Source organism: Lissotriton helveticus, chromosome 3_1 (assembly GCF_964261635.1).
Source record: "Lissotriton helveticus chromosome 3_1, aLisHel1.1, whole genome shotgun sequence".
Classification (NCBI taxonomy): Eukaryota; Metazoa; Chordata; class Amphibia; order Caudata; family Salamandridae; genus Lissotriton; species Lissotriton helveticus.
In genome coordinates, this window is record NC_136061.1 from 914185343 (window position 1) to 914199734 (window position 14392).

Here is a 14392-nt window from a genome sequence, read left to right on the forward strand (position 1 = left end):
CGTGTGTGCCCCACACGACACAACAGCTGGCGACGAGGGTGGGCGTGCCCTCGCTGCTGTGTCGCCACGCCTGCCGTGTGGCGGCCGCGGGCCCTGCTCTTGGCTCACGGCGCTCGTGCCCGGCGGGCCCCCGGCGTGCGGCTGTCTCTCCGTGCATCGGAGTGAAGGAGGACACACCGCGGCTGCATCGGCAGCGCGCGAGGGTGCCAGGTGAGGCACGTCGGCCCTTACAATCCAGCCACTGCATCGGCCGGTCGCAGGCCCAGCACCACGTGGCTCACTGCGAGTGGGGGAGGGGCAATCCCTTCCACTGCGCGGATCTGTACACCGCGGTGCTCTCGTCTTCCGTGGGTAAGAAGGAACCACATTGAGGTGCCAGGCCCCACAGTGCTTTTCTTCACCAGGGGAAAAGTACTACGCTCCACCCCATCAACAGGCCACCCAGACCCACGAGGGTAACATCCAGGGGTGTGCAGCAGGCACTGGTCCCCCACATGAACTCAGTAACTGGGGTAATAAGCACGACCATCACAAGAGCCAAGGACGGACACATTGTCATCCACACGTCCAGAATCAGCTGAGTCGATTCCCAACAAGCATTGGCAACACCAGCATTCCCAAATCTACACCAGAGGGGCATGTCACACAGAGCAGCGCAATGGGTCAGGACTAGAGAAGGGCGCCAAGTCATATCCAGGTGATAATGCGTCCAGATTCACATCATGGCCACAATACCTCCCATTGAGCAGTTTGTGGTTGAGGGCTCCCCATCTTCACTAGCTCCCAAGTGGAAGGACTGGGTGGACCGATTGATAATCTTCTTTGAAGCCACCAAAGTTCACAAGGATCAAAAGAGGGCCATGGTCCTTCATCTAGGAGGCAAGGATGTTCACCATATAGCAATAACATTAGTAGAAGCCACTCCCAAAAACCACCACACGTTAATCAATGCCCTGAACGCGCACTTCGAGCCCATGACTAACCAGGACTATGAGAGGTTTATATTCAGGCAGGCGAGACAGCTGCCTGAAGAATCACTAGACACCTATCATGCGCGCTTGAAGAACCTTGCGTCCACGTGTGGGTTCGCTGACGTCACCGAAGAGGTTCGCGGCCAGATCATTCAAGGTTGCTCCTCTGCCAAACTACGAGAGCGAATTCTCGAGGAGTCTGGAAAATCCTCGGATGACATCCTAACCTTAGGGCGTACCAAAGAGCTATCGAAGGCCTGGGCTGCGCACATGGAAGCTGCCCTTCTGGCGACTGTGAAGGCTGAACCAGTCAACAAAAGTAACAGTTAAGTTTCCGACGAAATGGGCCAAGAAGGGCTCTGGAGCGCCTTTGACTGGCCAACCCAAGTCGTGTGGTTACTGTGGAGGACTATCACATCCCGCGGCAGAATGTCCCGCGAAAGGAAAGATGTTCGGGCTGCGGCCGCTTCAATCACTTCGAAAAAGTATGTTGAGCAAAGAAGTACCGGAAGCCCCACCAGGTTGTAAACGCTGTACTGGAAGGGGAACCGAGCCAAAGCGACATGGATGATGATGGAGGAAGAGCGTACGGTGCACAAGGTGCACATGATTGGCACTGCCACGCGTAAGGCCAGAAGTCTACCTCAGTGTGGCATCCGGGTAGGCACCCAAGATGTTCTGGCAGTCGTGGACACAGGGGCGACCAACCTGATGGGTTCCGCCCTGCACCAAACTCTAGACCCGCCGCCGGTCCTACTTCCGTCTGCCATCACAGTGTTCGCATATGGACAAGATACCCCCTTAAAGATAAAAGGGAAATTCAAGACAATATCACATGGAGATTGGTCCGTCACTGCCAATGTGTTTGTGTCAGAAGATGGACAGGGCATGCTATTGGGATGCAGGGCAGCTGAAGACCTAGGAGTGGTGTCATTCGCGTTTGGAGTACATCAGGAATCCATTCAACAGTTGTTGATGGAGTCCGCCGAGGTATTCAAGGGCATCGGAAGGTTCAGTGAAAGGAGGTCCACCTTCACATTGACAATACAGTGCAACCTGTAGCCCTGAGACACCGCAGGATAGCCTTCCACCTGCGACCATTAGTCGAAGAACTTAAGAAGCTTGAAAATACAGGAATAATAGAGAAGGTAACAGGCCCAACCCCCTGGGTGTCGCCAATCGTGGTCACGAGGTAACCCAAGCAACCCGGGGCGGTCAGGATCTGCGTAGACATGCAGCTCCCCAACGCCGCCATCAAGCGAGAACACCATATAACTCCTACTATCGATGACCTCATAGGTGAAATGGCGGGAGCATGTTGGTTCTCCAAACTAGATCTGCGATAAGGCTACCACCAGCTAGTGTTGGATGAGTCCTCACACAACATCACAACGTTCGACGCATCTAGGGCTCAGGAGATATACACACCTGAGTTTTGGGATTGAGCGCGGCGGAGGTTTTCCAAAACATGATACAGGAGCTCATTGCCGACATTCCAGGGATGATAAATGTCAGTGATGACATCATGATACACGCTAGGACCATACCGGAGCATAACAATCGCCTCACACAAGTCCTACGGAGGCTACGGGAAGCAGGGCTAACCCTGCACAGGGAAAAATGTGCATTTCTGGAGCGGAAAATACAATTTTTCGGCTACACGTTTTCGATTGAAGGAGTGAACCCTGACCCAGAAAAAGTGAAGGACATCAAAGAGGCTGCAACCCACACTACCGTCACAGAAGTTCGAAGTTTCCTTGGGATGGTAAACTACTGTGGAAGGTTCATGCGAGACCTGGCCAACTTGACATTACCTCTGCGGGAACTGACCAAAGAAGCCATCCCGTGGAGATGGGGCCCGGAACAAGACAAAGCATTTCGGGACATCAAAGAGGCGCTATCAGAAGCCACCACCCTGGCATTCTTCGACCCAAGGAAATTGACATTGGTGGCGGTAGATGCAGGTCCAGTCGGACTGGGAGCGGTGCTGATGCAGCGTCAGCGAGCAGACGAAGATTGGTCTCCAGTGGCCTTCGCCAGTCGGTCCCTTACAGCAACGGAGTAGAGATACTCTCAAATTGAGAAGGAGGCGATCGCCATACACTTGGGGTGTCGGCACTTCCACCTATACGTATATGGAAAACAGTTTGTTGTTGCCACGGATCACAAGCCGCTGGTTGCGTTATTCTCAGGAACCTCCACAAAGCCTCCGCCACGCATTGAAAAATGGATGCTACAGCTCCAAAACTACAATTGCCGGGTGGAGTAACAGCCCGGATCTCGCAACCCTGCTGATTACTTATCACGACACCCGCGAGCAGCCACCCGGGAGGAGATGGAAGATGCAGTTGATACAGAAGAATATGTAAGGTGCATCACTGCCCGACCATGTCCATTGCCCATACCCATCGAACACATCGCAGATGCCACTAGAAAGGACGACTGCCTTCAAAGAGCCATTGTGGCTGTGCAAAGAGGAAACTGGCACAAAGCAAAAGAGTAGTGGAAGATCCTGACTCCGGGGGCACAACGCATAATGGACAGCCTGTACCACGTGCGAGAGGAGCTGAATGAGGATCACACAGGATGCCTACTACGAGGACACCGGCTGGTGTTACCGTCTTCCCTAACAGATCAGGTCGTTCAACTGGCTCATGTAGGCCATCAAGGCATGGTAAAAACGAAATCCCGCCTTCGGACCAAGGTGTGGTTTCTGCTAATGGATGACCTGGTCGAGGCCACCGTTCGGTCCTGTGCAGCATGTCAAGTGACCGGAGACCTCCCCAGACCAGCCCCGATCTTGGTGGAACCACGGCCCAAGTCTCCCTGTGCCTGTGTCAGTCTTGACTTGGGCAGTCTTCCTGATGGACGCCACACAATGGTAGTAATTGATGATCACTCCAAATATCCGGAGGTGGAGATTGTATCCACAACCAGTGCTGCTGAATTGATTCCAAAGCTAGAGAAAATCATGTCTGCACATGGGCTAATACGAGAACTCGAAACGGATAATGGCCCTCCATTTCAAGGACAGAACTAGCCAACTACTTGAACGCATTAGGTATCAGGCATCGGCGAATCACTCCAAGGTGGCCGCAAGCCAATGGCGAAGCCGAAAGATTTATGCGGACTCTTAATAAGGTCATCAGGATTGCTCATGACAAAGGTCACTCTGTTGAACTGGCCATCTTTACATTCCTAAGGAACTATCGGCAGACACCCCACACCACCTCCGGTGTTGCTCCAGAACACCTGCTTATGGGACGTGTAGTCATGGATTCGATACCCCATCATCCGTAATGGCAGCCTGCACCTCCAGATGAATGTCAGGTCGAATCCCGACGTCAGCGATCACATGCGCAAGTCAGTCGCCGGAGAAGGGCCCAGAGGCCCCTGATTGCCCAAGGGGACCTAGTATTGGTAAAGAATCGGGTTACCAGCGGCAAATTCAGGCTTCCATATGAGCCTGACCCATGGACAGTAGTAAGTATCAAAGGTACCAGAGTCACTGCTACAAGAGATCAGGAAAGTGTCACCCGCAACGTGTCACACTTCAGAAAATATAAACTTAATGGAGCCTGCGTGACACCCCCGGTGGCAATGGAAAGGGTGCGGTCCCCGGTCAGACCACAGTCCCCAGTGGAAGGCGCTGATAGCCCTCGGGCCCTGATGGACGTGGCCCTTCCTACTGAATATCCACAAGCTCCTGATGAGATGCCCCGCAGGGAGGGCAGAATGGAAAGTGAAGGCGCCGACGGCAGTGACATGGGTCCCGACCAAGCAACTGCAGAAACTGGAGTTGATGGTGAGTCCGGAGGTGGTGAGACCCAGAGTCGAAGACTGTCCCAGTACCAGCTGAGAAGAAACCCGGTGCCCTCCAGTCGTTTGAAAGACTACGCAAGGTAAGACTGTTCGTTATTTTTGTTTCTTATATTGGACGTGGCCCTGCTGTGAAGAGGCCTGTGCAGATGATAGACTATGGCAGACATCTTGAAAGACTGTGGCCTTATTTTCTATAATTGTTTTATGTTTGTTGGGGAGGAATGTAGTGTTCTAGTCGGTGGAGCAACCGACGGAACACGTCATACCCACGTGACTCCAGTTAAATAAATAGCGTCTACGCACGCACGTACGCCAGTTGGGCGACGGCGTGAGAGACGATCTGCATAGCACCTCATTGTCTGAGTGATTATTTAGCAGGGCCACAGTGTCACCCCCACTGCCCCCAGTCCGTCACTCTCCCCTGTCGTGTGTGCCCCACACGACACAACAGTGCAGTCATAGCAAAACAGCGGGGTTGGAGAGAGGTTCACTGCTCATGATGGCTTGGCTGTAATGAGACAGACGGCCAAACCATTGTGCGCAGTTAAGGGAGTGCACTACCCCTCCCCTCAGTGCCATCACCTTCCAGGTCCCACCCCCAAGACTCAGCAGGAAAGGAGAAACAATAAAAATGTGTAATCCTATCATTTCTCCACCTCAGGATTTACTGGGATTACCGAGGATTAATGACTGGAAAGTCCTAGATGGAGCATAGTGGGAAAAACCCTATTACAGAAAAAAAATGATCTTTTACCATTAACTACTTTGCAGCATGTGCAGGAACAGTGAGTGTTTCACAATATGCAATCCGTGCAATGTCGCCATGTGCCTAGGAACGGGGACACACCACAGAAGTTCACGCACTAAGCGAGCTGCAACATTTTGGTTAATTTGAAGCTGGGTGTTAATTTTTTCATGATATACGAATAAATACATGTTTATAAAAATTTGAATTATTATTATTTAAACTTAGGTGGCACTATAGCTAAAATATTCACTGCTTGGAATTCACAGTAGATTTATGTGTGGTTTAGAAACAAATGCATGCATTATATAAATCTATTTATATTCAAATGCCATACACAGCAAACAGTGCATCTCAACTTTGACTGTAAAATAGGTCCATTTCCATTAAGGCGAGGGATATGATGGGACAATAGGATTATTTCCTGCAACATCACTTCCTCTGATGTCACTCAATGTGACATTAATTAGCCCGACCTGCACTACTTTTTTATGGCTTGGGCCCTGGGAGCAGGGTGATATTAGCTCAAAGTATTTCTGAGCGTTTTTAGTGCATGTACGTATTGTTAAATGGGCTAATTTGTCTGCATGTAGATGTACTACTTGCAGTTTAACCACGTTTCAATATCGCATTTTGATTTTTTCCATTTCCGCAAATGGAGTGGTACAAATTTTACCTGTGTTATTTACAACAGTATTTTATGATTACTTCCACTACCTGAATGAGATTTTCAATGAATTTATAACAAAGTGCTGTAGGTCAAAAATGGCCTCATGTTGTGATAAGTCAAAAGTACGACAGGGCTAGGCAATTGTTAATCATTATAAAACGGTGTACTGCTCCTGGAATTAAAGGCTATTTCAATTAGGCTAATTATCTGTTGATTATATCTCGACCATATCAGGATGTAACAGAGTGCTTGTATTCTTGGCTTGCTATGCCCTGCTATAAAGAGCAAATTACTACACCACTCAAAGCCATCAATGTTCAATACATTGAATCATTAATAAAAACGTTGGTATCTCTTTATGGGGCTTAGTCACAAGATGCATTTTGTTGTACATGGAGTAGTACTATGGTAATACTACCCTTGTACTACAAAATGCTATTCACTAACCTTTATGCAGAGATGTCCGCCTTCACCTTTACAATCTTTTTTGTGGGTATCTGTCAAAGTGGAGTAGATTTTTGCACACAAGTCTAAAATGTAGGTGTAAATAAGGGTAGAACAAGGGGGAGCTGTTGGAAAAAGTTGAAAACTTACTACTAAATGTGAGGTGATTAGGTAGGAGTTATTAGGGGTAATGAGATGTTAGGGCGGAACATATTAATTCAAACACCCATCCACAAAAGAGTAGGAGATTTGCTATTCACAAAATAGACTTCCACGGGTAAAATAGCCCAAAATGTCACATAACCCTAGTAAATGTACCCCATCCCTGCCTTAGAGTAAGTCTAGAACACATGACCGCTCAGATATTGCAACTCACTTCCATAGACAATAATGGAGGCACATGTAAATTTACTTTTGTGAGAAGGGCCATTGGTATTCATCATTTGAAGCTATTACTAATTTGAATTTTTTGTTGTGAAACAACCCCCCAACCAGAGCTGGGTGCACACCCTAGCATTCTCTGATTCACAAAGTACAGTTAATTACGACAAAACATTTCATGAACAATATTTTTGAAGTATAAAATCTGCTCGTAATGTGTTTAGTCCTACAATTCAAGTACCCTTCTGGCTTTCTGGGTGTTCACAAAAATCTATAGGAAGTCTCATGGAAATATACTCAGGTCAAGTACTTCAGGTGCTCTTACTGCCATACTGCTACCGCCATGGGTTGTTGTCTGGGTACAGAATCTTCAATTGTAAGAATGGCACAAAATGTACATTAGTACCCGTGTGGCAGTCTTTTGTGTCACTACTTTTATGTGGAGCGTGAAAACCACTGAAGGTCTGAAAAGCAGTAGTTATGCCTTTGTGAATATTCACCACCTTCCCTGTGAATACCCCCACTGTTGCCTGGGAGTACCCATGTTCCTACTCCACCCTTCAAAACGTAATAGAATGGAAAATTCCATCGGCTCCCAGATATTTATTCTGTGAATAAGGATGAGCCATGTGTGCAGGCAGATCATTTTTGTTGCACCCGTGTTGCATTAAGGTGGACCTAAGAGAGCATAGCATTTATTTTTTATATTTTTATTGGAGAAGGATTCTTCAAGGCAGTAATAATCCGAAACAGAGCTGGGTAATATTCGATTTGCCAATTCTGCACAGTGTGTTAAACGAGGGCACTCATCATTATGACAAGGTCACTCTCCTTGAATAAAATGTACTCCCATACGGTTTCAGGACAGAAAAAAGTAAAAGTCCAGATTAAGAAACACTGTTACTTCTCTAATGCAAATTCGATTCAAAGTGTTCAGGTCAGATTTAATAGTTAACGCAAATCGGGATTTGCCTTGGATAGTAACCGAGAGCAACTCAAAATTGCTCAATGCTCTGCCTTGTGTTACTACGCATCAAAGTGGCATTCTATAGGTGGTGCATGTGTGTTTCCCATGCAACCACCCATGGGTTTCGACGTAAATCCCTATCTACAAAGGATTGTAGATTGATTTGCACTAAAATCTTACTCCTCCTTGAGGCAAGCGCAACAACTGTGTGACTTCTCGACATCTGGATCCCAGACCCACAGTTTGGCCACAAACCACAGTGATGGCTCAGTTTCTTGCCATCCTGCAGGATAATCTTCTAGCCTGCAAGGTTCAAATGCAGAAACATGGGGCCACTGGAACCATTCGCTGGCAAGTCAGTCTTCCAAGCTGCATGTTCTGCCATCCATTACGGTTGAGTAGGGTTGGCCAAGTGCGCTTTACATCTCCCCCTCTATTTGTGATACGTCTTTCCATGTCCTCCAAGACTCTCTCGATTGTAGAGGCCTCAGATCGGTTCAGCTAGTGATGTCCTTAGGCGTGCCAACATGACTAAGTATGGATTCGCCCTGTGTTAAGGCGCAGTGCTTTAAGTGGGCCGGTACTCACTGGTACCAATTCTCGTACTTTTGAACTATCTCCTTTGGAGTACCGGAACTTTTCTTTGGTCTGGGAGAGTACAAGCACTCTTGGGGGCAGCCAGGCAGGACAGGCTCGGCCTCGTTGCCGACTGCACATAAAGTGCTCTGCTCAACTGTTGCAAAAGAAAGAGAAGGCCATCAGGGTGGATGAGTGAGCGAGTATAGCAATGAACGGAGATGCTGGTGAATAATTCAGCAGCGGCTCATTTGCATTACTTTAGAGCTGTTTGGGGGTTTGGATACCCTGCGATCGTCTGATTGAAAGGGCAGGGTCCAATCAGAACCTGCGCAGTCAATCACACTGTTTTTTTACAACCATAAAACAAAACTTAGAATTATTAAAAATGTAAGTTAAAACAATTTCACGATAAAGTGCATCATTAGGTCAGGATATGTATAAACATTTTTTCCCCCCAACTCATTAACCATGTTTACAGGTTCACAATAAAGTACATCATTATGTCTGGATATGTACAGGATTTTCCAGCTCATTAATAGCCAAGTTCACAGGTTCAAAATCCGCTTTTCTTAAGAGTGTGTCTGAGGCAAAGCGGGAAAAAGAAATCCACTTTATTTACAAGGTGACACCCAAGCCAAGAGTGTATCTTCCAGAACATGCCTGCAGGCAGCAGAGGAGGTGATCACCAACTGCCTTGCCCTGGATGATCACCATTCAGCTGGGCATTTAAATGAGGGACAGGCAGGGAATTCATTTTCATGCACACTACTGTCTCTACCCGTCTCCCACCTTTGTCTATTTGGCAAGTTTGACGTAATCATCCAAGCTACAGTATTTATTATGGTTAAGTAGCATGTGCGCTTCACGTATTTCACTGGCTTTTCAAGGACCAAAGCGCACTAAGGAAACCTGGGCATCCACTACATTTTCGAAAACATAACTTAGAGATGGTATAATCCCGATGGCCTTGAGGTTCCGTGGATAAAGGTGCCTGCAGTTATGGGCTAATTCTTTTAATTAACAAAAGGCCTCCTTTGGGCAGTGAGTACTCGGCAGACAAGTATTTTATGTTATAATGCCCACCTACTGACAAAGCTGTGAAATTAAGATATCCTACCCATAAGATCAGTGCTTGAATGTCTTTAGTTGATCTGTGAAAAACGAACTCCGTCCTCAAATTTGTTATCTGCAACCTTGTCTCATGTTTGCGAGTCTTCATTGTGTGCATGAAACAGACTTTTTCTGACTCTCCAAAGTTTACTGTGCATAAGGGGTGCCCAACATTTGTCTAAAAGGCCCAGTTCAAGTCCAGGTTTGCCCTTTTCCAGCTATCCACATGAGGTAAGTGTGCAACCTATCTGAATTAAACTGTGTGTGAGTGGTTGTGAATGAGTGAGTTTTTGTATGTGGTGGGTGAGTATATATGAATAAAATCATCCAAAAAAAACCTTTCGTTTAGGCTTCAAGATCATAACAGATGAGCAAACTTAAGCTCATCTTTGCGAAATACATATTATTAACCATTAACGTTCTACAGATTTAATAGATGTTCTTCCACGCACACTTTCATTAAATTGGGGCTATTCCAAGGCCATACTTCACTACATACAATATGTAATTTCATTCAGAAAAGCCATTTAAATGTTTGAAAACCATATTTAAACGCTAGGCGAGAACTAAAAAAGCCATTACATTTTTTTGGATCGATTTCTGTAAAAACGTTGCCAAATTTCACTATACGCTATTTCGCTTTTCGACGGGGAGAGAGTATTGCAACAGTAATATCCAGAACCTAGGAACTGCTTCTTACTTTACAGACATCCACTTTAAGTCAACACAGAAAGCGCGCAACAGTAAAAAACAACAACAAGCATTGGAAATGCAATAGGCCTCGCATTTCTTGGAATTCGAGCTACTGGCATTGTTAATGGCAATGTTTTTTACTTATGTGTTATGGAGTGTATGTATGTGGTGTGTAGTGAAATTATGGGAGTTGGATTGGATTAGTTCGCTGTGTTATTGTGCGGTGTGGATTTGAATACGTGGCATACGTACATGACAACACATAATAGGTCACTATCCCTGTTTAGGTTCGGTATAAATTAAATTACAAGCGGAAGTTTTGGATCAACATAAGAACTAAAAAACTCCACACGAGGACAGTAATTAGTCAAACTCTCTAGAACGAAAGACCATGTAAACACGCAGGGAAACAATCCTCCGACTACTACTGGAAAGTTTAAAAAAATTAATGTGAGAATTCAGCTGTCTAATAATTTACAGGAAAGAGGATACATCTGGAAAACCGGTGGCTTGCTACAACTTGACCAAAATTAATTAATTGCAAAGTCGATCGTGGCTATAAATAAACAGGAAAGCTGTAACAGAAAAGAATGCAAAAAATATATATTTGGAGACCTACTGAGATCAAGTTGCCTACTGAGCTCTGACAAACACGTCTAGCTGCTGTAATGCGGGGCCCATGTCTGCGTACAGCACGCGCTCTATGTAGGAGCATTGCACGTGCTTCTTCAATTACTCTTAATTTGAAGAAGCTGTGCGGAGTTAAAAAAACTAAATTGGAAAAGGGCACCCGGGTGCTTGACTTCATCTGTAGGCAAAAGGAAGCCGAACTACAATAAACAGTGAAGAGAGCTTCACAGCTAATGTTTCACAGGGTAAATATTTTGGCGTTTACATTTTTATGTGATAAAAATAACTACATAAGAAAAGGCCCTTTCTCCAAACGGGAGATTTAGGGGCATATTACCAACCAATAGAGATAATTTTTGTCTCTAACTTATTTAGAGACAAAAATTATCGCCGCAAATCGGCGATTTTTATCGCAGATAAACCTTGCTATTAGCAAGGTTTATCGCAAATGCGATAAAAAACGGCCGCAATGCATGAATATCGCTGAAAAGTCAGCGATATTCATGCATTATCGAGCAAATGCTCTTAGCCATGTTATCCACCTCCCATTGGATAACATGGCTAAGAACTGCTCCTGGGCAAGTGTTAGCTTTTGGAGATATTCGCGCTTAGCGCGAATATCTCCAAAAGTTGGTAATAGGAGATAGCGATGTTAGCGACTGTTTTCAGTCGCTAACATCTTGGCACGCCCACTTTGCATGTCATTAGTGATAAATATCACTGACATGCAAAGCGGGGCCCAAGATGGTCACTATCTCCTATTAGCTGTCGCTAACTGGTGTTAGCGACAGTTTGGTAATAGGGAGATATTTTATCTCCGCTTTCTGGGCTTTTAAAGCCAAAAAAGCGGAGATAAAGCCCCTTGATAATATGCCCCTTAGATCCTTATTTGCATATATCTCTCATCAGCTGACCGAGGGTCGCACGAGTGGAAAAGAAGAAGGGAGATTGGGAGAATAAGTCTTATAATGCAGTGACAGTCTAATTGTATGCAAACCTCAGCTATAAACACATGGCTGTCTGGGTGGCGCGCAGAAGGTTTGGAAAAGGGACTACCTACAGATGAAGCCATAGAATGAAGTGTCGTCCTCGAAATAAACATTTTTTAAAGTTTTTTTTATTTTGCGGTTTTTTGCAACTTCGGTGCAATGCAGTTTGAAAACTTTTTAACTTGAACCTCTCTCCACGCCAGCAAGCTTTGAACGTATGCCGCGCTACAGCAGCTGCTGTTGTACTTCGGATACGGGCTTTCCACTCAGGATAGCCACCACGATCCTCTGGCAGAAGAAGTTGCAGAGGCAGAGCACAACGGCTATGGCAAGGAGGGACTGCTACTGGGGTCCACTCCAGCTGCTGCAGACTGTGAAAGCACACTCACGTGACCTAGTAAATAGTGACAAATAGACAAATCAATGCGCTCAAAATAGCTGTTGCTGTATTAACACCTGTATTGACCAGCTGGTCATGGTCTAGTGTTTCCAGAATATGTGTTTCCAGCAGCCGCCCCTTGAGGGCTGGCTTCCACACTCACCACGCACCCATCTGTCACAGGTGTCACCGATCAAGCGAGACCGCTAATAAAAGTGGATTGGAGCACCTACCCTGGGCCAGTTCCAGGGTATAACACCAGGGCACGAATCGGGGTGGGTACACGCAGGTAGACGGTGTCCACCCACTATTTTCACAGGGTGGACGCTGTCCACCCTGACAAGAACTTGGGCCCCACTGTAAGAACATGCTGAATTCGTCTCAGTGTAATTTGCAAACACCGGGACACATTCAGCAGCGCCTGCATTTTGGTGTCTGGTTTGATCCGCAACAACGTGCTGGCGGGGACAGGGCTTTTTAGGTCTCGCCTATTCTATCCCGTAGAGATTGAATAGTCGAAATTATAGTAAGTGGTCCGAAAAGTCTACCTAGCTGCGGATCGCGTACAGTTCACGTGAGCCAGGTGCGTGCACGTCATTGCCAGCCACATCCCACACCATGCCTCGGCATCAGACTTCAAAGGAAGCCGCTCGCACACCACCATTTGTCTGAGCCTCGGCATCAGACTTCAAAGGAATCCGCTCCCACGCCCCCCCATCCTCCTTCAGCCTCACCCGGGGCCCAGACCTCTTCCACCACCCAGTCACTCCATCGCACCCTCTGCCCCTCTCCCTAGCCAGCTCCCCCCCCCTCAGTCTTACCACCCGCCCCATGCCCCGTTCTTCCATCACCGCTGCAGTCATAGGCATCTGCCTCGCGCTCTCTCCATTTCCGGAAACCCTTCCCTCCAGCTCCGCTTTTCTACATTCTTGCCACCCTACCACCTGGGCTGGACATCTATCGCCGTCTTCTACTCCTCTCCCCCAACCCTCAAACCGCTCCCCATGGCGCTCTCTCACCCCTCCTCTAACCACAGGCTACGAGACCTTTACAAATGGGCTGCCCAAATGCACAAAACGTAACATAGCGTGACATAAAGTAAATAGCAGAACCTACCACATCATAGCGTAACGTAGTGCATTGCAACATAGCATACCAAACACAGCATAGTGTGACGACACAGCACACCACAACACAACACAACACAACAAAACACAACACAACAAAGCACAGCATAGCGTAGCGTAACATAAAACCTAACTTTTAGAACGCCTGAGTTGTGCGTCCTTCAATTCCTACTTATTCTCCTTCAAATTCAGCCCTTTCTCACCCTCCTATGCTGCCCGTTGCCAGGCGGTGCTTCTTTCAAAGCCCCTCTTGAGCCCCCAGCTGATTATCGGGTTTGGAATCTGCGGTGTATGAAAACCTCCGTTGTCTCTTCTTCACGCCCCCCCTTGTGGCCAGGGACGAGGGGTCCTAGACGCTGAGAGATTAGACAGCCACCCAAACGTCCCCGGCACCTCCATAAACACAATTTTGCTACCTCTTGTTTCTGGGGCGCTGCCTCAGCACAGGTGCCATTCTGACAACAGGGTACCTCTTCCAGCAGGTGTGGGGGTTGCGAGTCTACCCCCCCCTTGGCCACGTGCCTTTTAAACTAACGCAGCCCTCACAGAGAGCTCCGCGTTCTGCAGACGAGATTGCTGTGCCTTGCTGCGCACCTAGCAAAACTCTCCAGTTTCTCCTCACCTTCACTTCAACCCCCTCCTTGGTGCCCCTTTGTTGTTCGCTGTCTCCCTTACCCGAGCACCCTTTTCTCTTTCGCTTTCCCGCCGACTCTGTGGTTGCGTTCTTTCTATGCCCTTTTAATATTCTGCTTGTATTATTTCCCATTTTCCTATTCCCCTATCGCCATTCCCTTCTTTTCTTTTTCCCTCTCTAACCATGTCTCCGCTTTCTCTTCCGATGCCCTTCCTCTTTCACTCCATCTCATGCTCAGCATTCTGTTCTTT

The 14392-nt window shown here is 47.1% G+C and overlaps 1 protein-coding gene and 1 long non-coding RNA gene across 4 annotated transcripts in view; one reads left to right on the forward strand and one right to left on the reverse strand.

Moving 5' to 3' along the window:
- The window catches only part of LOC144823076 (uncharacterized), a 359545-nt gene that overhangs the window by 31863 nt on the left and 313290 nt on the right, over positions 1-14392 (forward strand). The gene's annotated exons all lie outside the window — the stretch shown is intronic.
- LOC144823075 (cannabinoid receptor 1-like) overlaps positions 1-14392 on the reverse strand; it is a 114373-nt gene that overhangs the window by 20987 nt on the left and 78994 nt on the right. Inside the window, exon 1 of one of the 3 annotated variants that reach the window (XM_078681247.1) lies at positions 11002-11087. The exons of the other annotated variants lie outside the window; for them this stretch is intronic. The gene's annotated coding sequence lies outside the window, so the exon portion shown is untranslated. Of the gene's footprint in view, positions 1-11001; positions 11088-14392 lie in introns of those variants that run through there. 3 annotated transcript variants of the gene reach the window in all.